Genomic DNA, 26,508 nt, shown 5'->3' on the forward strand with positions numbered 1-26,508 from the left:
CCTGCCGGCTCCCTGGGCTTCCCCCTTGGATGTCAGCCTCAGATGAGGGTGAGAAGAATGACGCTCTGTACAACCACTGCAAGAAGCCATTCATACAGCCACAGCTCAGCCACAGAGAGTGTGTAGCACTGACCCATGGTGGCTAAAACAGAACCAGTACTGATCCGGTCCCTGCTGTCCCAACACTACACAACACCAGTATTGATCTAATCCATCCTGGACAGGACAGCGCTGCTGAGACAACATGTCCACTGATTCAGAAGGATCACTGCTGGGTCTGACCGATGCAGACAACACAGCCACTGATTCAACTGGGGGGACAGACTTCTGCAGGATCCTACTCAATTGGCTCTGTCAACACCTGCACAGATGAGAACGTACATCAAGATCCTCAACTCTCTCCAAGACTGAATTGCTACAGCCTGTCAGAAACAACACTGCCATTACTGATTGAGCTCTATTAAGGCATTGCAGTGTATCTAACGGAACCAAACCTGTGTTTACAAGACTAATCTCTGGTTGATCAACAAACTCAGTCAACCTGGACTACTGTAAATTCTTTTCCACTCTCCCCATTGCCTTTGCCATGTTGAACAGGGGGGCTTATTATAGGTCAGTGGCTGACTGGAGGCTGAGGAACAAACCAAAGGCCCTGGCAGAGCTCACGTTGTTCCCCTCAGACCTGCTCCGGCTCACTGGAGACCAGTGCTGGAGGCTGGGATAGAGAAAGTGGCTTCTGTGCATCAACTATGCCCAACTTCTCTGGCTTCACATGCCTGCGTGTGAGGCGGGCAACTGGGCCAAGCCAAAGAGCGACCCAAAGAGAATGCTGTGTACTTTGGAATATTTTTCTCAACCCATGTCTTATGGAAAATATACTGGCTCAGGGGCACTTAATAGAGTATTTATGTAAAATTGACAAAGATAACACAACTTGACCCTCCTGTAATATGGTAACTTTTCAGAGAGTATATAGGATGAATGAGTATGATTTATTCCAAACCTGTCAGACGATGCTACACCAGAGGCCGAAAACATACTGACAGCGCAAAAGTGCTTCTGACACAAGAGTGGCTTAGTGTGGCAGCCTCAAGGCAGAAGATAAAGACATCCTCTGGATACCAATGAGCGTTTCTTCTTTCTACTTGCTAACCCTAAACACACTGCTACTAGCAAAAATTCTTATTCATCATGGAAAAAAAATTTAATTGTAACTTTATCTTCATGTTTTCAGTCACAGTTGTCCTCTTATCAAACTGGTCTTTCCTACATTCCTGACTCACTGTGGTAGCTGGCTGATAAGGCTGGGCATGGCACATCAATTGGATCCACTTCTTGATGCAGCTAAACACTGTATGCAAGCTGGAGTAATCCTGTCCCCCATCACATGAATCATACTTTCCCTCTCTTTCCTATTTTTACAGCTGTCGCACAACTAGATCTGCTCAAACGCTTTACTCCTCGGTGACTGAAAAAGACAAGAAACCCAGAGTGTTTGAGACTCAGGTTCTCACAGTTACTCTGCTTCCTCACACTCTGCATAAACAACCACCAATGATCCCCTCTTGACCCTTGAACGCACGCAAGCATTCATGCCACAAATGTGTGTATGTGAACATAATGCTCTGTGCACATGCGTTTTAGAAAAATCTTATCTGAGAATCATTAATGATTTACAGGCTCTGTTTTTCTACTTTGTTTTAGCCAATTGACTTTAAGCCGTAGGATGTAAAAATACAAGAATGTGATGCCAAATCAGACTGTCACAAAATCAACACTTGGAAAGCATTAAACAAACAATGAACTATTGTGTTGACAATGGCCAGTGCTTGAATCAAAGACAGGATACAATATATGAGTCACTAAAGACTAAGAAGCCATTAGGGATCATCAGAAATAATGGTTCCTGAAATCAGAAATAAGTATAAATCAAGAAGTAAGATACACAAAAGTGAAAGATGCACTTAGTTCATGTTTTGAATTGGGAACTACTGTTTATGTTTTTCATTATTGTTTTTCATCATTGTATACTGTTATAATGATGCTTCACACTTCTGACAGTTTGTAAACTCACAATCAGTAACACAAATGAAATGACTATAGTGAGCGTAACAGTTCAGTTTTCCAGCTTTCTTTGCTTTCAGAGCAATGCACATCAATCAGATGAAAACATTTCCATTTGCACAAGCTGAGGTAAGGATAATGTACTGTAATTTATGTGTCAACCTCTGTATGCATGAAATATACTAGTGCTGCACCCATGAGCTGCTTTGATGAATAAACCATTTGGCCAGGCTGTTGGGATTGGAAACCCAGTCACAGTCCATTAAAAAGCTGAGACAGAAGGACAAGCTAGGGTCTGTAACCCTCCGCCTTTGACCTCTCAGCTCAGCATTGTGGTCCTTATGCTGCTTTTATGTGGATTCACTAGAAAAACTGCTAGTCTGGGCTGTGGTCTGCCTTTTGCCCTTTTGCCCTCACTTCAATTTGTCATGCCAACATCGCGTGCCCAGCCATTTGTGTTGGCACCGCCTGAATCTCTGGGGCAGCAGGAAAGCCATTAATCTACGGCTAGTGGGTCTTTGGGGGCTGTGTGAGGACCATTGGTCACTAAAACACACCCTGATCTTAGTCAAAGATTCAGTTGGAAATAGGAGCCCTAATTTAAGAAATATGCATAAATATTTGAACCTGTAGAAATACTAAGTAAATATGAGCTGTTCACGTGTAAAATGTGATTACTTTGCACGTCTTTGATCCTATTTCCCTCACTGGGGACTAGGTCTGATGTATTTTAAATGTGCACTGGATAAGCCTGTGTTTGCATGCAAGCACTGCACAACACAGACATAACACAAATGAAGGGCTGTCATATCACATCCTCTTCATGTGCTGCAATATGAATTTAAAGACTAAGAATTACATCAACATTTTGTTTTCACAGAAAAGACACATTTAAAGTTCATGCACTGAAAACTATGTGGGGGAGTATATGTGTGCAACAGTTCCAGGAAAAGAATAACAAATGAACATATTCCCATCTGATTGGTGTTTTTACTCCAGAGAGTAGACTCTTTGCATGCCTTATCCACCTTGCTATCAAGCAGGCAGACAGAGGAGCAGAGGGCAATTAAAATGAAATATAAGGTCGTAAAGTTTTGAGAGGATGTAAAATGTTAAAAGCTTTGAGCAATCTTGGAGAGTGAAAAATTGAAATCTAAGTCGTGGTGTTTTGAAGGGTCTGTGAAAGCTAAGTGGAGAGATATTAATGGAAAATTTATCCAAGGACGCGCTCGTATCTTATGTTGGAATACCTTCCTTTCTATGGCAAGGTAGGCAACCCCAGTTCCTTCAGACCAGCAATGAGAGCCAGCAGAGAATGTGTGAGGACACTGTGTGTGTAATCATGAGTCAAATAGTCCACACATCACCAGGTCCTGTGCACTTGGCTACACTCTGAGGAATTTATGAATGGTGTTTGGTTGGTTCAGGGGCAGTTAGTACTGTGCTGTCTCAACTCTCTCAGACCTCTGCTGCTGCTCCAACAGGCTTGAATAATCTCAGTGATGCAATCTCTCCACAGACGCCCAGCTGATGTTCCACTGTTAAAAAAAGAAAAAAGTAATGGTGGTAAGGGGTTAGCGCCCCTGCTTTAAGTGGGAAAAATGACATCACAGTAGTAAAAAGGAAGCCTTGATAAGGTATGTAACTTTAGTAAATATGTGTGATCTTGCTCTGAACTTAAAGGGTTGATATGTTGTTTATCAGCTATGCAGGGTAATTGCACTACTGTGATTGTGTACTTGGCAGCCAGCGCTCTGCTCTTTAGGTCGTCTGAGTGAATATCTGAACAATATGTAATTGCTGGCAATCACAGTGTGAGTGTGTATATAAAAAGAAAGGGAACTGAGGCTGCGGTAAGGATGAAGAGATGTCTCTACTAGCCCCTGTTTAAGCTGGAATGTTGAAATCAAACAAGCTGAGAGTTGGGTCTTTACCGCAGGTCAGAGAGAGGGTGCTGCTGTGTACCTACTGTACTTCACCATGTGATGAGCACAGTGAGTCCACCTGGTAGAAACGGTGCCAGATTTGCTCCAAATTGTTCAGAAAGACAAAGCCACGAGTGTGTGCAGTCTGGAGAAGTATCCTACCCTTGGGCAGATGGATGTTAGTGAATAAGTCCAAAGATTGTTTTAGTTTCCGAGGGAGGATCTAAACGTCCCAGAGACAGTGTCTAGTATTTTTAGAATCCATTCCCCTCTTTGTAAGATGCTTCTCATAAGTCTTTGGCACAAATCACCAAATCCCAGTCCCCACTGAAAACAAACCAACACTGTCCTGTTCCATTCATTTTCCTGGAAGTCAGGGGAAAAAGAACAACATAACAGTAACAGAGATGAAGATGACACATCAGGCTGGGTGGCTGGCTAAACTGGTACAGTAGCAAGTTGTGAGTCAGACACTGCGACTGGAAAGCAGGGAAGCATTTGAAGAATGGGTGACTATGTGGTGTGTGTGATTCACTGCTTGTGTGGTGAACCTCTCAGAGAAGGGCCATGCCACCGGGCCCTGTAAAAGCTTGTCTGTTGTTCCACATTTCCAAGCACTAGGTGCTTTTATGGCTGCACCAAGACTCACAAAAGCCTTGGGGCCAAATAGGTGCGTAATGGCATTGCATTGAGGGAACAGTTGACAACATGGGAGTCTGATCCACTCAGCAGTCTGTTAAGCTTCATGAACTCATTCTCACTCTCTCGAAGATTCATCTGTCCCACATCTTTCCCAGCACTCTTCCCTCTTTGCCATTTTTGCTCTTACTCTTGTCACTGCCCTCCCACTCATGCTCCATTTTCCATCTTAATCCCTCCCTCTTTTTTGTCCCTTTTCTCTCTGCTTTTTCTTTGGTCCTCTCCAGTACTTTGACTTTCTCTCCTTGGAGACAGGCTCTTTAACAAGCCTGCCCCAGTGGGCAGCATACAGAGAGGGGAGGTTATTTTTAGATTGCACACAGATTAAAAGTGGAACGTTTTTCTTCATCCTTGTAAAGAGTCCTCTTCCCTCTCTTTCAGTCTGTAATGGAGTTTAGCATCTCTGTGGGGGATCTCGTGTTACCTCCCCCACACATACTCTTCTCTTCCCCTCCACCAGACTCATCTAACCCCCCACCACCAACACAGTCATCCTCTCCAAACACTGACATCATTCGACAGACCAAACTCCTTCCTCTGCCTGTGGGGGCTGTCTGTTCTGTCTGTACAGCATGAAATGGGTGAGCCTCCGCTCTTGACACAAATCAAGGAGCGGGTGAAAAAAACAAGCTGTCAGAAAACACACATCTGCTGCAGAAAAACAAGCCCAATGCATCATTACATCCTCAGTGCAGTTCTCCTCACATGACCTTTCCCTCTGCAACACTACCACATTAGACTGGTGGTTGCTTTTACACACACACATACATACATGCACATACACACGTGCACACTATCAAAAGGGTGCTAAAAGAATAAATCACACAACTGTATTAGGTGTAATTAGGCCAGTGCTTTATCCAAGAGTCTGGGAGGTGACGGGTGAGCTTACTTCAGCGTTTTCCTGTCTTGGACCAAAACCAAAGTCTGACTTTTTCCCCTTCTGTCTCTGCAAACACACACATACACACACTTCCCCCACCATGTGGATCACCTCATCTCTGGCCTGAACTGGGGAAGTGAGGGGGGAGACATGGCCCTCTGGGTTTTACTAGTCCTACTCTCACTGACCCATACCGGGGTCTAAAGTCGGATACAGCTCCTGTTACTTTCCTTGAACATATTTTCCCTTTGAAAATATTCTGTTTTTTGCATTGCAGTTTTTCCCTCACCCTTAATTTGAAGGAGTGACCTCTTAAAGAGCGGGTGATATTGCGTGGTAGTTGGCCTGACAGGAACCAAGCAGGAAATCTTTCATTAAAACTCACTCAAAGTCCATCATGACTTGAAGCTCTGTGTTAGATACTGAATAATAAGTGACACAGAGCAGTTCTGTCGAAGGGTTTACAATGCCCTCCATCACAACTTGGACAATAAGCCCTGGGAACTCCAACCAGCAGTCTAGATAAATCAGAAATTAAGTTCTGAAATTTTAAGATTACGGTTGACAGCTGTGTTTTAACTTGTTTGTATGCCTGAGTGTGCTTGATCAAAGACTTTTTACCCTTGAACTTTCTTGATATCCTCACAATGGAGCTAGAACAAAGAGCAAAGGGTGTGTGCTAGCTTGTTGTAAAAGATGAGTGAGAAATGAGGAGGGAAAGTGATAAAGACAAACCAAAAGAGAAAATTAAGTCTAATGACCAAGCACTCTGAGTAAGTTACAGCACATCAAACAGCTCCCTCTGAAGCATATTTTATAGATGCGTTTGGAGCTGCAGTCAGAAAACAAGGAACACATTTGGGCTAATTGTTGATCACACGTAAAAATATCTATGTGAAATATGTTGCTTTATCCAAAACATATGCTGCAACTGAGAGAAGCTGCTCTCCAACAGAACTAGATGTATCCAGCGGTTTTACCAAAACACTGCCACCCCTGCTCTTTTTTATCCTTCTCTTCATCTTACTCATGAGGAAAGTCATGGAAAACAACATGTCAGCAGTAATTGTGAGTTTCTTCTGTGAAACTGAATAACTGAGGTCCAGCATATCATTTCATGAGCAGAATGCACATGAGTGCCTCTGGGAATGTGAAGAGCCCTATGGTAGCTCTGGCTCAGACCCAGCCTTTGCTGTAGTGAGGGAAACCTGATAGTTATACCTCTGGTCTGCCCACCCTCTTTCTCCCATGCTTCTCTCCTCTGAGTCTGTCATTCTACTCGAAGGAGGTGCATGGACCACAGTGGCAGTCTAGCATCTCACAGACCCATGATGATTTGAAAAGACTGGACTGAGGTGGCTCTCCCTGCTGCATGAGTAGCTTTCCCTGGAGCATCAGAGACTGGGGATGAATGTTTATGTCTGGAGACAAGAGACAGAGTGGCAGAGGTAGAAAGAACACAGAAAAGGAGCAATTCAGAATCAGGGAGCGCGAACGAGATAACATCAGTGCTCTCTGCTGATAGTGAGGCAGTCCAGGGGATTCCCTTTCCCCTCTCCCAGGTGTGTGCCTGTGTCTACACGACAGCTAGGCTCCTTAGATGTGTTTAAGCTTCTCAAATAAAAACTAGCTGGGAGAAAGAGGCATTTGTGGTCCAGGCGATGAACTGCCTATTAGGTTTTCTATTGTTAGAAGAAATCTGAAAGCCCGAGGTTTCCTTTCTCAGAACAGCAGCAGGAAAAGCCTTTCTGCTCCAGGGCTACAGAGCATTTATGTTGTTAGCATACCTGGAGCTGTGCCTCCTGCAGAAAGCATTCTCATTAAGCCCAGGGTCTCTGGGAATGATAGGCAGTCTTCTGTCAGTGACTGGTAAAGTTGAAAAAAACTTGATCTGCTTGATACACCAATGTTGATGGTCTCAAAATATGCAATGATAAACAAACTATAAATCAGTTTGTTTATCACAACAGTTTGTAAATCAAAACAGTTTAATCTTTCTCCATTCTAGCTAAAAGACATTTCTTAAATCCTGCAGTCTTTACCAAGACTGCATAGCCACAACTATGAATTGTGCATAACATGGTAATTTACTGTAGGGTTCCTGTCTGTTTTCCACTTGATGAACAGGGCTGCAAGAAAAATGTCTGCAACAAATCCAGATGTACTTCACATTACACAGCTATGACATGATGACACTTTAGGAAGAATCTGAGCCATATGTAGCTTTCCAGAGTCAACATCTTTATGATAATGCTGTTGGCATGAGATGATTTAATACTGTGCTAACATGTAGCAGGACATCCCTTCCAGGGCTACATAAACACCACACAGCCCAAAGAAGCACTAACCCACTGCACTCCAATAATCTGTGAATACATCCATCTATCTGTTGTATTTACTTGTAATACCACTGTGACTCACAGGGAAAAGCTCTGCTAGCTTAGCCCAGCTGCATAAGCTCACTCACTAGATCCAACTAAAGAGAGTCAGTCCTTTAAAAAAAGCTGTATTTCCTACGACCTACTGAGCAAAATTGGACTATGAAATATGAAATGCTGTACAACACTTGGCTTTTATGTTTCATCAAAAAGTTAATTTGCTATCCTGGTTTCAAGGAGAACCTAGATGACTAATATAGATTAAAAAAACACTCTTATCTCTAGTATCAGTGGTCATTTTCAGCCTCAGCAGCTGTGTAGGACCTGATAGTATCTCACAGACTGTCAATCTTACGTCTCACAGCAGATGGAGAGTGAAATAGATTGGCAGATGAAGCCACACTCTTTGAGTTCCCTGCTGTGTTAACCTCTCCCATCTGCGTCAGTAGACACACATGGTTCACATAACAAATCTCTTTCTTCTCCTTGGCAGTTTAGGGCTACATACAAACACGGAAATGAGATATACACTACTGTGCTGAGACTGAATCTAGAGGGGTGGGCACCAACTTTCTACAGCAAAGATGTAACCAACAGATAGCCTGGAGAAACCACGAGGGGCCATTTAAACGAAAACATATGTCGGTGTGTGTGTGTATGCATGGCTGCACTCAGGTAAACAAAACCACATGCAAACAAATATAAACACTCATACACATACACATATGTACATGCACACACACACACACACACACACACACTCAAGTCAGTCAGCTGTGTTGATGGAGATGACCATAATGTAAATGGTCATAAAATCAAATGGGTTCAGACATAGTAAAAGATGCTACATGAAACAGGATTGCTACCACTATGGCAGGAAGCCAAACTTTGCCTACAGTGCTGTTTTTATGTTTAAATGAGACTTTATTCCTGGATAGACGGATTTCCTGTTTTTGTAATCAGTGAAATGTTTATTTATGGCTTGGATTGTCCATTGAAAAAGAGTGGAAAATTTACATGAATAACCTGATTTAATATTTCCCTTTCTGACCCCTTTAGATTTACAGCTTTCCTAAATATAAAAGCAAAAGAAGAATCTTGGATACAAACAACAAAATTGAATTAAAAAAAAAAGGAAGCAAGCAAATTAAAGGTACATTTCAACCACTCTGACACTCCCCTCAAATGATGATGTTTAACTTTAATTTATGCAGAAGTTTGTCATTACTCCACTCTGTCACTTCACCCATCTGCACCTCCCATTTCTACAGCCCAGCCACCTGTTTTAGCCCTATAAAAAGTGAGTGTATTACCCTTGAAAAGTAAGTGTTTAGCACTCAAGGACTTTGTGTGAACAAACCACATCTTTTCAACACCATGTGACTGTATGTATTCAGACCTACAGCACGTTCTCTGCTTCCTGCAACTTTTCTGCACAAATATAACTCCATCCACTCCCATGTGAAGGGAAATGGATGAATGTGAGGGGAATGTAGACAGTCAAGAGCTTTTTAAAGAGATACAAACTGTCTCAGATCAAGATAGAGAAGCCCGCAAAATTTCTGTGGAGTGCTTCTGGCACGCATTGAAGAAATATGAAGCGATCAGTCTATTATTTTGCCAACTATAAATAAATCTTACCCAGTCTGACTAAATTTGTTTCCAAAATCAAAAATTAATTGTGTGAGCTTGGATTCCAATGCAGTGTTAACCTACATGTCAATCTCTGAGTAAGGTTGTGAGTGTGTATGTTTGTAATCTTAAGTTTTAGTGTGTGGGTGGCAGCAGAAGATCCTTTAAGTTTAGTGAGTACACACACACAGACACATGCTATCACAAGCGCGCACACACACACACACACACATAAACACACACACACACACACACACACACACACACCCTCCCTAAAACAGACTCTGTGAATGTTTGGCTGTGCCAGCTGTGTGAGCTCGAGGCTGGGTGTGGGGTGTATACAATTGTCTGACAGACTGCATGGTGTGTATACACATAGTCATAAACAGTATCTGGAGCGGAAGCACTGATCACCTAGATGTGCTTGACCTTTTGACCCCAGGGCTAAATTGTTATGCTTTCACTATGTGTAATACTTGGCCCGTATGGCTGGAGGAAACACTGGGCGCTGTACTGGACCGCAGCCAGGAAAACTGTTTGTGTGTGTGAGTGTTTGTGAATGTGTGTGTGAGAAAGGACACACGTGTGGGAGAATTTTCCTGATTTCATCTTTATTGTTTATGTTCTTGTATGGAAGTAAATATAAATGATCTAAAAGTCTGTTTGCATGTCTGCGCATGCAAGTGTGTAAACATGTCTGTATCCAAGTCTTTGATGCTGACCACAGTGGCATTGAACTGTAGTGAACTTTACGCTGAGAGAGGGAGAGACCCACATTTTTGTGTTAAAAACATCTGCATTTATATATAACTACCCTCAAAATGCAAGAACAGAATTACATGTGTGCCGTTAAAGTGGGGAAACTTAAGTCTGCGTTGCCAGCTTTGGAGAGGAGCTCCTTGAATATCCTTTGAATACAACAGCAACAGTTATGGCACCTGAGAGAACAGATGAACAGCTCACCTGGATTTTCAATCATACCACACAGGTGAGTCAAGCAATGCTTTTAAAAACAGTCAAGACCCTGTTTTCATAGGATGACAGTTTCACCATCAAACCTGAGGGATCTATACCTTTAAAACACTCATGACTGTGTGTCTTAGAGCAACACTGCTTTAGAAAACAAAGTGCTTCAGATGCTTAGGATGTGGCCAGTGGGTCACTGGGAGGCCATATGGATACATCAACTGTCTGATGACTATATTATCCAAATGCTGCTTTCCCTTTCTCTGTGTCTGAGTGTGTGTGAGTATGTGTGCATGACTGAATGGAAATATGCCAATTGTCTGCTAGCACTTCATGTCATTCCAGCTTTCAACTCCTGAAGGGCCAAGAAGCCACTGTGAACTCCCTGAGCAAACACTTTGGAGCAATGAGACGGAACAGCGAGGGATGAAGATCTAGCAAACATGCCCGTTTGAACCGGAAATATTCAGCTGGGTTAGAGCTTATAGCTGTTTGAACCAGGGACACTAGAGAGGACCTGGTAAATATATGTGTGTTTGAAGGCCAAACAGTGTTGAAGGCAGAGCTCCCATGGGGAATCTGACAGTAGAGCCTGATAGTCAGCTGCTGCTGACTCTCCACTATGCTGACAGTTTAAATAAGAAAGCACAATAAGCTCAGTCATCGAGGAAAAGATCCCCTCATCCTCTCTCTGAAGAAGAGGTGCCATTTCTAACTCCCCTATAGCTGTAAAACAATACATGCCGCACACACACATATCCCACACACTGAGAGACACAGAGAGAAAGAGATTCATTATCCCATTCTTCAATGGCACGAGGTGCCAGGTTCACTGACTGACAGTGCTAATTAGAGAGGCATGAAAGTTTAGGCAGCATGTGACTCCTCTGACCCATAAAAAACCAGTCTTGTTTGTTGGTTCAATTGAGGGCATCATCTTTTCATTTCATCCAACTACGGTATCAGGTTTCACTCAGCTATACCATAAACAGCCATAGTGCAAGCTTCAAATAAAACCCGGTATTGTTTTTTCATATGAGTGGCAGATTGTTCCAAATGATAGTGAATCTGAGATAACTTCAGTAAACCCGGTAGGTGATGGGAGATTAAAGAAAAAAATTCAATCTCTCTGGCTTTTGTGAGAAGTGGTGCCTCTTCTCTGAACTTGAAAATGACATGTCTGTCAACACTTAAAATGAATGTGGTCATCTGTCCATGACACAGATTGCTGTGCCTGTGGATGACAGTCATCAGTAGTCCTGGGCTGAAGCTTTGAAGTGAGACCACAGCACACTCCTTTCCACCCAATTCTCATGGCTTTCCCTTTAAATAGAGCATGACATCAGACCCTGCGCAGGTCTACCGGCCAAAGCCCAAAACAAATGTGTCCAAACAATGCCACATCTGGAGCGAAATGCAGGAGTGAGAGGGGAAGAGCAGGAATGTAGTGGAAAAGGGGTTGAAAAAGGGAAAGCGGTCCTAAAGCTATTTAGTTCTAGGACCCTGGCCAAGGCGTATGGGGATGTGTCTGAGCTATAATTTACTGGTGATTCCCCTTGCTGCCCTCCTCCCATAGACCTGATGTCACTGCTGTAGATCAAAGCATCAGGCAGAATGAAAGAAGCTGAAGCGCTACTGTTGTGGCCAGCGAGTCGTTCATACTACTGTCGCTTTTCTTTATATAATACAGTGATGTTTATTCATGTGTATTGTAAACTTAGCACACTGCAAAGTCCACTCAGTACAAATTTAAAAAAACCCAAAAAATAAAAACCCTAGAGATTTGTATGGTGGTTATCCAACTGTAATGATGTGTAAACTTGTACTTCTAGTGAATTTTGAAAAAAAATTCAAAGATACAATTTCATATTTGATTTGGCTCATTCCTCTGACTTTTCTGTGCAGATACAGGGGGAGGTCTTCAGAAAGTCTTCTCAAGCAGCCTGTTCTTGTTGTCACTGTCAGAAGCAATCAGAGCTGCTGGGTCTGCATTCACGCAGCAGAAGGAACAGAGGAGCAAGGCAAATATTCAGGCCAATTTTCTGCCTGTTGGATATAGTGTCTAATAAACACATGACACCTGATCCAACAGTTTACCATTTGTCAGTAGACACATAGTATGCCACTTACAATCTGGCAGAGATACTTGGACTTTACAGTCAAGAATGCATAAAATGTATGCAACAATAGACAAATGCACATGCACACACAAACACACACACATACATCAGTCTGTGAGCTTGTCAGTGGATTTGTGTGGGAGCTCAGGGTGCTCTTTAGATTGAAGGTGTGATTTGACAAACAGAGACGTATGGTAGGATGGAAAATATGCTGAATGTGTCCTATTCAGAGACGACACAGATAGTGAAGACTAGGAGGAGAGGAAGGAGGTGGGGGAAAGAGCAAAAATGTTAGAACCTGAAAGATTCCTCTCCCGCAGGTCATGTGTTTTACATCTGCACTACGCTGAGTCTGCTCAGTTATACAAGTCTCATCCTCTAAAGTGTGGGCACACTAGGTGGTCAGTAGGAGTACCACAGGCTGGAGATGCCACCAGAGAGTCTGGTGGAAGATGGACCTGACAACTGTGATACAACATCTCATTTTAAAGGACCTCAAAGTTAGGACAGATGAGGACATTTAGAAGCAAATCTGTGGTTGCGCCACAAATCAGTTTGCTTGGCTGGCCCGGGAAGCTGCCTGAGCAGTTTGAGAGTGACTGTAGAGCTGAGCTGAGAGAGATGAAGACAGCCTTGCATAGTGAGGTCAAGCAGTTCAACTCTGAGAGCTTCCTGATGTTACACAAGGTCCTTGTGACATACTGTATAACTGCACTATGGATTGTATACCAAAAAATGAACAAAACAGAGGTATGTATTGCAGAAAATCAAGACAAATGAGGATGATGGTAAAATACTGAAGTATTACAGCTGATGCACAGTTTATTTCTAATAGTAAATTGTACTGCCTGTATATAGACTGCAACAGTAGCTTAGTCAGGATAGTTAATCATGCTGCCATATCTTCAATATCTCCCATCCAAATAATGAGAAACATGTTGCCTTCAGAACAAAATTAATATCTGAACTGTACAGAGACATTTGCCATCATGCACATGTATGTCATTTAATTTGTTTACAAAAAGCATAACCAGAATGAGAGCTCTAGCTAACACTTTGAATGTTAACAATCTCAGCTCTTCCAAAAAATATGTATTCAACTGACGCCTAGTTTATTTTACTGGACCAACTAGGCTATAGATCATTACTGTCAGAGGCAAAATCAATGATCCAAATGTAAAGAGTGGAAAAACACCAAAATTCAAAACATATAAATGTAACTTCCTATCACTCTTAAACTGACTGAGACAGGAGAGACTGAGACACAGAGAGAGATATTACTAAAAGTATGTTTATATTGACCATGTTTGTAAATCATGGATTAACATAGGCCTATATTTTCAGCTAAGGTCAGTTGACAAACACAAAATGTTGATTTTTAATCATCAAGGCAACTCTTCAATTATGTATTTAAATTTAACTGAAAATTATATAGGCAAAGAAATTTGGAAATTTGGTTTGGCTTTCTACTGTTTAATGTCTATTGGAGAAAAAAAAAGTTTTACCACCATGTAATTCTAAGGTTCTCATAGTTTTAATGACTGGGAGTGAATCTGGGGAGACTGTCAAATGAAATTTAAATCTGATTATTTATTATACATTAAAAACTCATGACACTTCAGGTATGATCAAGTAGGGACCATCTTCGATTTTTTCCTTGCTGTGTTTTTTATTTATGCTAAAGTAGCATCAGTTTCAATTTTATTTATTTTTTCTAATTGAAGTGGTAGAGTGAATTCAGTGTCATTCCCTGGGTTCACATCACGTGAGATAGTGTTTTTCCCAGGGGAATATCTATAGAATGATGAAGTCAACTTTGGTTGCAAAGGATATACAGGTGTTGTCAGTAAAACTTTAAGGAAAGCAGAGCCTTTTAGGATGTTTAAGCAAGGATAGACTAGTTCATATCCATCAATGCTGAGAAAATGTTGCCACTGACCACATCAGTGCATAATGGATAGATTATGATTATGAGATAATACCAATATGTGCATAGGAATTCATGACTGCCTCTGTATGACCCCATTGAAATATGACATTTATACATTTATCTAAGTCTATATAAGCAAAGCAGTGAGTGTTACAGAGGGACAATATTGTGCTTCAAAGACAAGCTGGTTCAAAGCACTACAGTCAAACACAGAATCCCCCAAAATCATATAATTAGTATTTTCATTAGTCATCTTCTTCTTAAACTATATCTCAACTAGTTATTTAACACCATAATGATGGTGATGATGGGAAGATTAGACCACTGATATGAGCATTTTCTTCTGAGGTTGAGATCAGAATTCAGCTTACACTACTGAAGCTTAATGAAAGTCAGCTCTGCCCTGTCAGCGGTGAGGCCAGGAGGTCAGAAGTCACAACCCTATCACTCGACGAGGGAATTAAAGGATGAATAACTTCCACGGTGTTATGTAACCTTAGTGACTGGTCTGGACAGTACCTGCTGAGCTGATAACAAACCAACCTTATAACCATTATCATGCCCCTTAGACACTGAACTAGATTTAAACTTTAACTGAGTAGTCTCATAGTCTCAGTATCTGGTTAGGGGATTATGATTAATATTCTTGAGCAAGGTGTAATGCAATGCGCTTTAATCATAAAAGAATGGGTAAGTACTTCTCCTGGGAGTGTTAAATCACACCTCCTGAGATAATCTTTCTTTTCACACTCTGCACATTCTGTGAGGTTACAGTGAAGTCACCCTGCCTACATGAATTTTCATCACAGGATCCCTGTGGATGTTTCCTTAGAAGAATTACTTAACTGAGACCTATTGCTGCAAGTGTTGATCTTTTCGAAATTTGTCTCTTTAGCCATGCATGAGTGTAGTGGTGGTGGTGGAACAATGAGGGCAGTGGGGCTGTCAGGGATTCTAAAGTTACATTAACTGGTGTTGTGAGAGACAGGAGGTGGTAGCAAGGTCAGGGGTCATGGTGCCCTGACAAACAAATGAACCACCCAGTGAGGAAGTAAACAAGAGATGCTTTCCCCTGCAGCCCTGCAAGCCCTAGCAACAGCAGCTGCTGGCAAACATGTGTGTGACAAATGTGCCATCTGAACCAATGACAAGGTCTCAATCATCACCATATGGGGTTGCCACACAAACATGTCACACAAACACAGCAAAGAGGGTGGGAGAAAGACTGCATGAGGTGGAACAGGGCAGACGAGGGGGAGGCAGCAGACACAATAAAAGATAACAAGGCAGATATTGATAGGATATGTCAAGCACTCTTCACATGAGAAATTCCACAACATGGAACAACCTTCCCTAAAGGCTCACTGGTGGTCTGATTACAATATAAACGCTCTCACAGCTGAGTAGACTGCTCAAGTAGGGTTAAATGTTATGTGACTCCCTGTTGGGAAAATCATGGGAGAGATGCTGCTGTTAGCTAAACTACAATCAAGCAGGTTTTACTGTGAGCTCTATTGTTGGCCTTTAGGGCTTAATGGCCAGCAAACAGTCTCATGATGGCCTCCTTCTGCCATTATATCCCACTTAAGTCCCCTTTTATACACACTGTCCTGAATGACAGACCAGATGAAGCCAAACTGGAAGTTCACACACACATACAGAGCAACATGTTTTCTTCTTCTGGATTCCTTCAGAAGAATTTTTATATAATTTTTTGAGTCCCCTGATGTTTCCTGGTCATTCACTTCCAAATCTACACTGTATATTACCCACAATGTTTTCAATCAGTCCTTTTGATTTTCCACACTTCAGTTTCAAAATTTTATTTGCCTCAGCTTATCTCATGTTTTTTTTTTTTTTTTTTCTGTATTTTCCCCTCTCTCTTTCTCTCCCCCTCGCCAGCTCTGGAAAGTACATTCACACAGTTCAACAGTGACACAAGGACCGTCTCCTTCATGGCAGACCATGCTTGTGTTTTTTCAATTAAGCCAGGCTCCTGTACACTATTCATTTGGGAAACCATAATTCTCATGGCCCAGCAGAAACTAATGGAAAGTCGCTTAGTTTTTTTTCCGGGAGAAGTATCGGAAAGACCCGTTCCCCAGAAGCGTGTCAGACTAGTGGGGATGGAGAGTAAAACTGTAGGAACAGTATGAGAATACAGTTGGTGTTGATAGGAGGTGAAGGCCTCACCCAGGGATATCTGGGTGCAAGAACTCATAGGGTGAATGGGAGCAGGAAGGGGGTGAGTGAAAGAATACAGATGGATGGATTTCCAAGGGAATGTGGATGAAAGTGAGTGAGTCGCAGGCCGGATCTGAATTGCCCAGCGGGAAGGAGGACAGATCCACTGAAATCACTTCAAAGCCTGGTGTCACTGGGCTGCAGATGAGTACAGACTGTCTCCTGTCCTTTTTATTTACAGAGATGAGCCCCAATAGCCTGTTGCATCCATCTGCCTTAAACAGCAATCAACAGGGCAAATAAACATCTCCACACGTGCCCCCACACACTCACACTCACACACACACACACACACACACACACACACACACACACACACACACACACAGGTGCAGTAACATTGCCCTGTATGACATTTAACAGCCCATTTGAAATTAGAGGGTGGTATCGCTGTGTGGCTATATATTACACTACAACAAACCAATAATCAAAATAAACAGAGAGATATTAAATTTACTTGACAAAAGGTAACAGAAAAACAAACAAACAAACACACAAAAGAATTATCACTTCCAGGTAAGTGTTACTAAATTTCCCATCCCATAACTCATGTCCCATAATCCTTTTTCCAGAACTTCTCAGCCCCTGTCTGACCCCCTTCCTTGCCTAACCAGTAGGAGCCATTTATCACCATTAACATAAACCTTTCACTGAATGCTGACTCAGTCTGCACTCATACATAAACAGTGTAGGAAACCTGGATAGACAGACACAAACATACAGTATACTCATGTGTGAATGCTCAAACACACACAAGCACACACCTACCTACTGTTGCACATACTGTATGTATACACACAAAATGTGCACGCACACACGCATGCACACACAGTTACACACAGACACGTGCACATTAAAAGTGGGAGGGACCTAAACGGGACAACCCCCTTTACACCCCCACCCACCACCACACCACAACAATCAACAGACAGACAGACAGTAAAGGAGAACACTGAGAGAGAGACAGGCAGGAGCAGCACACAAGCACACAAGGAGGAAACAGTTTGAAGTCTTACCTCAAGAGTGACGCTATGGAGCTGATACAAGGGAAAGCCTCATGACTGTAGCGGTCTCTCTCAGTCTTGGTCTCTTTGTATCTCTCAGCTGTGGGAGGCAGGCGCTGAGACACACTGGCAGCGCAGAGTGGAGCGGCGCTCAGCACACTTTACAGGCAGAGAAAGCAGTGGAGCCACACAGATCCCGGGCCCGTCCGCTCACACTCTGCCTTCTGAGGATGAAAAGAGAAGACTTCATTACCAGCTGCAAGACCACGCCTCCACCCCTCCAGTCTCCCTCCTCCCAAGCCCTCTCCCCCTCCCTCCCCTCCTCCCTCACTACCTCCCCGCTTCCACACTCCCAGCCAGTAGCACGCTCCAGGGCCTGTCCCAGCCAAGAGAGGGGGAGCAGACTGCCAAAGAAAACCTCCCATCGCACCGCCTGCCAGTGCTGTGCAGTGCACACAGTGAGAGAGAGAGGGACAGAGAGACATGAGGAAGGAGATGGAGAGACAGAGAACTGGCATATAGCATATGGTTTGAATCCACAAACTGTTATTTGTTTGTTTTTATTTTTTATTTTTTTGCCTCAAAATTGTTTGCGCTTAACAGTTTTGCCAGTGAAGCTGTTGAAAATGCAATAAGGAAGGATGAAGTGTGTGTGAGCTGCGGGGTGGGACTGTTAAATGAGTACAAAGTAAAACGAAGAAGGAAAACAGAAGGAGGAGAATTAAAATTTGGACCAAGTGAGGAGTGTGAGGCGGCAGGGATTCACTTGAGAGGGGGAGTGGGGGACAGAGGGAAGGACACAGACAGGCAGGCAGACGGAAAGAAAAACACAGACACACTCCGAGAGAGAGAAATAGAAGCAAGATGGGTGATCAATTTGACAGTTCTAGGGAGAGAAGTAAAAGGAGAAGAGACATATTTAACCAGCAGTTGTTGAAAGTTCTTATTAAGACTTAAGAAATTCACATCAAAAGACTGTTGTTTAAGAGGAGTAGCAAGTAGCAAGTATGTGTGTGAGTGTGTTTATGTGTGTTGGGTTTTAAGAGGTGGGGACAATGTGTGTCTCTGTGTGTTTGCGTTTCTATAAACCTGTCTGTAAGTCTCACCAACTCTTTGCAAACTTCCTCAATCGCCAACACCCAGAATAAGGATGACACTTTTTGTCCATCCTCAAACTGTCTTTCCCCTCCTTCTCATTCTCGGTGCCTTTTCTTCTTGTGCCAAAGTGAACTCTCTCCCCATCAGACGGGGGAAAATAGGCCTAGCTGTTTACTGTCTGTAATTATGAGGGGCTGGGTACACTCAAACCAAGCAAGCTCTGCACCCTGCCCCCAGTGCCACCACACATAAACCTAGCTCTACTAAGTCTGCCAGTTTAAACCAGGCCATGGCACAGACAGAGAGTGGTGTAAAGTATGAGAAAAGAAGAGCAGAAAAGCTAAGTTTGATGTTTTAGATCTACTTGTAATTAAGAAAAATGTGTTAGCAAGAGGGATTCATTCAACTTCAGAAAGAAAAGACATAGTAAAACATATTCTACACAACTTACAGTAATGGGTTGACTGGAGGTCAAACTGTGTTGTAGGTCCTTGACATGAACTAGCAAAAATTTAAGTTCAAAGTAGCGATTTCCCAAGAATCTCAGAGAGCTCATTTACTGGTAAATGCTGTAGGTCAATCTCCAGTTCAGAGCATGACAGTTAAGCCTTGATGCTGCTGAAAATTAGAAAGAGCCACCACCACAGCGCATCACTACATCCACCAGGGCTGCCAATCCTGCATATGGTGTCCCATTTGAAGTACTTTCACAGGAAAGGACAGAGCTGAAGTGGTACAAATCTAAGATGAAGCAGTACTTTCTTCAGTAGAAGAACAGTGGAGGAAAAGAAAAATAAGATGTCACAAAACAACATGAAAAACTAGACGGCTGCAGGAAAAATAACGATTCAAAGGATCACAGAAAGGAAAGGACCAAAAAGTCTCCATTATGTAATAAAAAAGAGGGGGGAGCAAATTTTTTTGGCAGCACGTGATGAGGTAAGCAGGGATTATACAGATCTCTGGCAATCTCCCACACTAGCATTAACACCTACACAGACCCTCTCTGTGGCATAATGGTGTTAAATTTACACGGGTCCACAAAACAGTACTTAAGGTTATGGGCTGCCTTCATTGTGGGTTGTGAAAGCCCAGGCCTGGGGTTGGGGTTTAAGACAGTTGGAGTGGGTTGGTAGAGGGATGACAGAAAAAGGAGAGAGAAACTCATTTCAGTGCACTTTATTGCTAATCCTCCAACAGCAGAGACATGGACAGCCCCTCTTTGGTGTTTTATGTCTTTAATCTGAGGCTTCAGTGACAGAGAGAGGACTAATCCAACATCTGAAAGCTGTTGTTTGTTTACTGTCTGCTGTGTAATCAAGAATTTCCATTACCATAACAGTAGTAAATAGATAAAGATAGCACAAAATGACCATATAATAAGGAAAATTAAAACAGTAATAACAGGCTGTCTGTGCCTCAGGATCAAAAACTTGGATTTAGGTATTTTACTAAAAGGACACAATATTATGTTCAACCACTAGGGGCTGAGTTGAGCTTTATGTGCATACAGTGCATTTACACACAGGGATTAGGCATAGCTTGGCATTAACCTTTTTACACAACACCACTCTCACCCTCCTCCATGTTTCTGATTTTGGGAGGATAAACCTTTGTGCCTCTCAACTGCATAAGGAAGGTTTCTGTGCCTGCCTTATTTTTAGGGTTGTGATTCTTTTTCAAGAGCAGTTCTTCCCACATTTAATCATTGATTCAATCCAGTGCAAGATCTAAAACGACATTTATCAATTATCAGTGTTGTTGAATCCTTTTACTGTAAACTAAAATCAATCCAAAGACCCAAACAAACACAAATAGTGTGCATAATGAAAATGCCACATGCTGCTTGCAGACAACAGATTGGGATAAGGGGTCAGAAAATGACCAAGTCTTGAGCATAAGGATATGACTTCCTGATTAAAAAGAACAACATTATACATCAAAGTAAGGGGAAATATGGGTGAGTATCTAAACACCACTCTCTTAAAAACACTCTTTATACAGGGGTTGCAGGAAGCACAACACCGTCATCTCGCAGGAACTTCAGGCTACAGAAAAGCCAAAAACATGCTGCCTCTATGATTGGATTTCAAAAGCCACAGGAAAAGATCTGACTGTCAGGCATCACACACATTTGGCAAAACACCAGGCTAGGATGGGCCAAAGGGAGTACTACATTATAGTACAGAATGAAACTTCTTAATGCCAATAACTACAAAAATAGATGGTAAGTGGTAAGTTCACATATGCATGCAAGTAAACTAAATTTGATAAATGGAACAAAAACATACAAAAGGCTTTAAAGTTTATTTAGTGCATCAGAAACAATGTGCCTTTGGATGGGAGCTGGAATCATATTAGACTTCAGGATTCAATCACAGGTTGTTGGGAAATTGAAATTTCACTCTTAACGACCTGAACTGAAAGCAGAGTAGAGGCAGATGGAAAGAGAGGGGACTTTCTGCGTTCCTAACACAGAAAACCTTTGTGAGATGTATCAAAGTGAAGGAGCATAAGTTTGACTACTCAACATTACCAGGATGAATATGGAGATTGTTTAAACCTAGCCCTAGGGCATGTGTACATCAGGACACCAATGGCTTGTATTATACCAGTCTAAACAAGCATTTTTAGTTCATACAGGGCATTGAAAAAACATGTTTTTATACTTCACCCTTAGCCCCATATTCTCACTCTGCCAACCCTCTAAGGTGTCTAAATGGACTCTCTCTCTGTGGAAGAAAAAAGTCATATAAAACATGAATGCTAACCATATAAAGCGTTTTAATGACCTTAGAGTATTCTAACCTCCCCTAAGGCAGCAGCACCTGGGTCAAAAATGTACTTAAACTGTGACCTTTTGGAGGCAATGTACAGGCAAACATTTATTGACCTACTGTACAGCTATTACTAAATATATTTCTCTAAAGCTAAATATAGCTATGGGAAACGTTTGTTAACATTCAAAGAGCTTGCTACTGTAACACTCGGTAGCTTCTCTTCTGAAAAACACAAGGAGACATTATTGGGGAACCAATTTTTGGTCTTCAAAGAAAAAAGGATAAAACAGTGTAAGGCATGGCAGGAAGACAGAAGAGTCAAGTGTCAATCCCTGGCTGTGTGCCACAGTAGTTCCTGTACTCTGAAGCACCCAGTCATTAATCTGTGGTAAGCAGGACTGCTTCTTGAACAAGACAAGACAAAATTTGCTATAGAGAAGATCAAGCCTCAGGTCTGTGTTTTAAACAACAATTACTTGAGCTTGACATGCATGTAGCTACTTAGCATGGTATCAAATCCTGTAAAGTACAGTAAGAGCACTGTTTTTCTTCCAAGTTGTAAAATGGGATCTGCAGCCTTGATTTTGCCACAATTGCTGCAAGTATGTACAGTACCAGGGTCATTCCAGGTTAGGTTAGTGACACACCCAGAGTCCCAATGAAAGGCCTTCCCATCGCCACCAACACCAACTCTCCTGTAACTGTCAATTAAGGGTAGCGAGTGTAGGCAGTGACTACATATGGTGACATTATTCTATGACTCACTGCCTGCTATGCACCTGAAATGTCCAATAAAAACAATTGCATTAAGACTTTATGGCAGGAATATAGAGTATTTTACAAACACAAGGACTAGTTCTATGAATGTATTGTGTGTTTGTGCAATGAGACAAGGAAGTTCCCCAGAAAAATGAGACTGTGGGTTTCACCTCAGACACAGGTAATGGTGGCTGGCCAAAAGGTCTAACACATCCATTCCCTCCTTTTGTCTGTGCAGCTTTTGGCTCTGGAGTTGCCGGGCTGAGTGGCCAGCCTCAGGTCTGGGAATTTCACACTTACAATGGCCATGACCAGCAACGGACAGAGCAGAGCCCATCACACCCTGGTGTGCCATTTCTGACCCCGAGAGCCCGGTGGCCACGAACACATGCTCTCCCCCAGGGCAAACACGGGGCACCCCAGCCAGTGTGGACTTAGCAGCATGGCGATGTGTATTCGCCCCGCCATGCAGACCAGGAGTGATGATGTTCCCAGGGAGATGAGGGCTGGGGTTTGGGCTGGGGAGGGGAGGGGGGTGGGGTGGGGTTGTAGCTGAAAGAGGAAGAGTTGAAGAATGGAGTACTTCTTCTTTGTTTTTGTTTTTTTTTTCAAAAAAATAACCAGACATGGACAAATGAAATATGGTCCAGGTATGGTCATACAACAACAAGGTTAGCTGGTTATGGTTAGGGATACACTTTGACTTTTTCTCTAACACTAATTCCAACACCTCAACTTGAAACATATGCTGATATGCAGCATTATGCGTTCTTCCCAAATTCAAAACATGTATATAGTACCTTACATCTTGGACCTTATTTGAATCACTTTTGCAGAGGGTAATAATAAATAAGTCAACAATAAGTCAACAGCTTGCTATGACTGAAAGAATGTAACTGAGAGCAGAAACATTGAAAATTATAGTGACATAGACAAGGAAACTGTATTTATTGTGGATTGTTCATGTCCGAGCTGATATCCATCACAAGATCAGTATTGGGGGGAAAACGCACATGGATGCAAAACTAAGTATGGTTAGGATGTGACAACTAAAAAACTTGGTTAAGGTTAGGCAAAGATTGCAGCTATGTGTAATAAAACGGCAAACATCATTTACAGGTCTGTGATGGGAGGCTCTAGTTTCATGCTTGAAAGCCAGATGTACACCTTGCACCTATCCATCACCCAGCTACATAAAGGGAATACAACTTACTGCGCTGGCACTGAATGTTGGCAATAAATGTAAATTATCTAATATGGATTTAACTTCTGGCAAAGCTGCTTTGAATGCAGCATTCATATGAATACCATGCTAAAGGCAAGAATTAATCACACAAGTAATTCACCATACACAAGAATCTTGGGTTCTATTTACAATCATACTTCACAAACAACAGTAAATATCTTGGTTGAATCTGATGAATCCTGTGGAGAAATATATTGCTTGCATAGCTGCATTTGATACTTAATAAACATCCATAGAAGCCTCCTTTTATGCTTGATTCATACCAATTTTTTTGTCAAACATTTTTTAATTTACTCAGCATAGAAGAAATTATGTTTTTATCCTAAGACATTTAAAAAACCCAGCCCATTTGCTAATCATGTTCACACAGTGAAAACAAGATAATCACTATGCTGTGCCTCGCTAGACTAGTGTCTCAGGCTAAACTGTAGTTAATTGAAGGGTAACTGAGTCAAAATGTCATTTATGTCTGGAACACAGTGATAAAATGATACAGTTAAATACTAAAACACATATCGATGTTTCCTCTTCGGGTTCTGTCTTCCGGTGTCTTTATTTTGTTCGATTAAAGTGTCTGGGTTGAAATAGAGAAGGGTGGTGGATAGAGCTGCCATTGAAGTGTAGCAGAGCCACAGTAAAGCAAACACAGAGATGCCTAGCCCTCATCTGCACAAACAGGCCTTTCAATCCTTCCCCTCACTTTTGTCCCATCAATACTTCACTCTTCATCGAGACCAAAGCCACCAACTCCAACCTTCCCCGCGCCCCCTCCAAACACACAGAGAGGTGAATGGTGTCTACTGTACCTTCCACCACTCCCCACTCTGTGGGGTAGAACACATTTTGACAGGCCTGTATTTATGGCCAGCTGGAGTCATGTTGGAATGAATCATGAAAAGGACCAAAATCATCTTGCTGGATGTTCATTTATATTGAGAGTTGGTCAGCTGTGTGGGTCTGCGTGTGTGGCCTTAGAGAGAATGGGGCTTGTGTGAGTGTCTGTATATGTATGGGAGCGGAGGATTAAGATAAGCTCTCTAATGACCAACAAAGTACACTTGTTATTCTGTGTTTATTATCTGTCTGTGTCTGTATGGATGAATACACTGCATGTTTTCTCTGTGAAGAAGCTGTTATGAAGCCAGCCCACCTGCTGAAAAGTAATTTTATAAGTATAGTCATCCATTGTAATCAATGCTATAGTAATAAGGGATAAGTCTATCTTAAAACAGTACTCACTTGTGTACATGGAAAAAGGTACAGGTCACTAATCATTCATATGTGAAGGGATGAATTTTAGTGCAACTCCAATGTTAGGGTGAGGCTTTACCAGCTCTGAGTTTTTCAAATCAAGAGGGTATCTTTCAAATTTACAGTCTTTTTATTGCAAAATTTTGTTCTAATGATTCTGGTTTGAATGATTACTAGACTGTAGTGGAGGAATAGTAACACAAAAAGATTGTAACTTTGGAAAATACCCTTTTCACTTAACTTACTCCAACTAATGTTAGCTTCAGCTTCAGAACTTTAGAATGATTTTTGCATGAAGTCAGGACTGAATTTGGGCCTCAGTCCCTCCACTGGAATCGTATTAGGAAACATCTTCAAGCAAAAGGTCCTTGAACTTAAACAATTACACACATCACTTGTCCCTAACCTTGTAGGTGTACTGAACTATCATTGTCATGGTAACAATAAAAAAAACATGTGTTTAAGGTTATGGAGCGTCACAGTTTGGTTAGGTTTAGCAAAAGATTGTGTTTTAGGTTAAAATAAGTACTTCGTTAAGGTTGGATGGCCTCTGTCTTTATAGTTACAATAATAAACACACAGTTAAGGTTGTGGAACAGTCATGGATTTTAAGAAAATAACTGTTGGTTTCACACAGGATACGAATCATGATCTCCTGTGTGATAGTACTCTGTTTTGCTGACCCATCCATCTAACCCAACCCCTCCTAAAGTGGGCTTTGCTTTTTATATGTTCAGTGAACATAGGAGCCTGTGAGTGTTGTTTTGAGTGAGACTTGGAAAAATGTGAACCCATCCTTTAATTATAAGCAATTTAAGATTTATGCTATGTTAAGTTTGCAGGAAGCCTTTAATGTGAGAAAAGAATTAAAAGGTCACAGACTTAAAGTAAATGCTTGTGACTCATTTAATTTGAGACCAGTGTTGTGTGTGTTTCTGCAGAAAGGCATTTATGAATTGGTGTGACTGCTTAATGATACTTGAACTGTTTGATCACATCTGTAAATCTTGTGAATTCTAAGATTATGTTGTGGCCAATATCCTCAAAGTGCATACTGGAGTCCAACAACTCACTATCAGTTTAATAATCTTTAATTTAAAAACAATAGTCCATCATAGACTATTGACTTGTGTTTTTTTTCATCTCTCTGTTTTATCTCTCTCAGTGCACACACATGCCGCATGCATCACCCCATGAATCCTTTAGAGTGCACCGTCTTAGTGGGTGTGTGGTAACAATGGGAGCTGGGGTGAGCTAAGGCAGATTTCTCTGGTCCTTCTCCACATAAACCTTTAATATGAGGCCTCCTCAGCACCAGTCGGCCATCTAAAGGCACTGTACCCTGTAATTGACCTTAAAAATACTTTCCATGGAGGTCGGCAGCCATGTCATTGGCCTTCGGCCCAAGCAGCGGCCGCATCTCCTCAGCCCAGAGGAGCCTGGGAAGGCCTCACAGCGTATATTTAGTGGCCCTGTCCTCTGAGTGAAGTAGGAGATGCAGATAATGCCAGTCTGTGTATAAAACCACT

General features: G+C 42.0%; 1 protein-coding gene across 1 annotated transcript in view; it reads right to left on the reverse strand.

Annotated features, from left to right (window-relative positions):
• The window catches only part of LOC108875364 (zinc finger protein 469), a 172,090-nt gene that overhangs the window by 18,154 nt on the left and 127,428 nt on the right, over nucleotides 1-26,508 (reverse strand). Inside the window, exon 5 of the mRNA XM_018664235.2 lies at nucleotides 17,858-18,069. The gene's annotated coding sequence lies outside the window, so the exon portion shown is untranslated. The remainder of the gene's footprint in view (nucleotides 1-17,857; nucleotides 18,070-26,508) is intronic.

This window comes from Lates calcarifer, linkage group LG10, assembly GCF_001640805.2.
Source record: "Lates calcarifer isolate ASB-BC8 linkage group LG10, TLL_Latcal_v3, whole genome shotgun sequence".
Lineage (NCBI taxonomy): Eukaryota > Metazoa > Chordata > Actinopteri > Centropomidae > Lates > Lates calcarifer.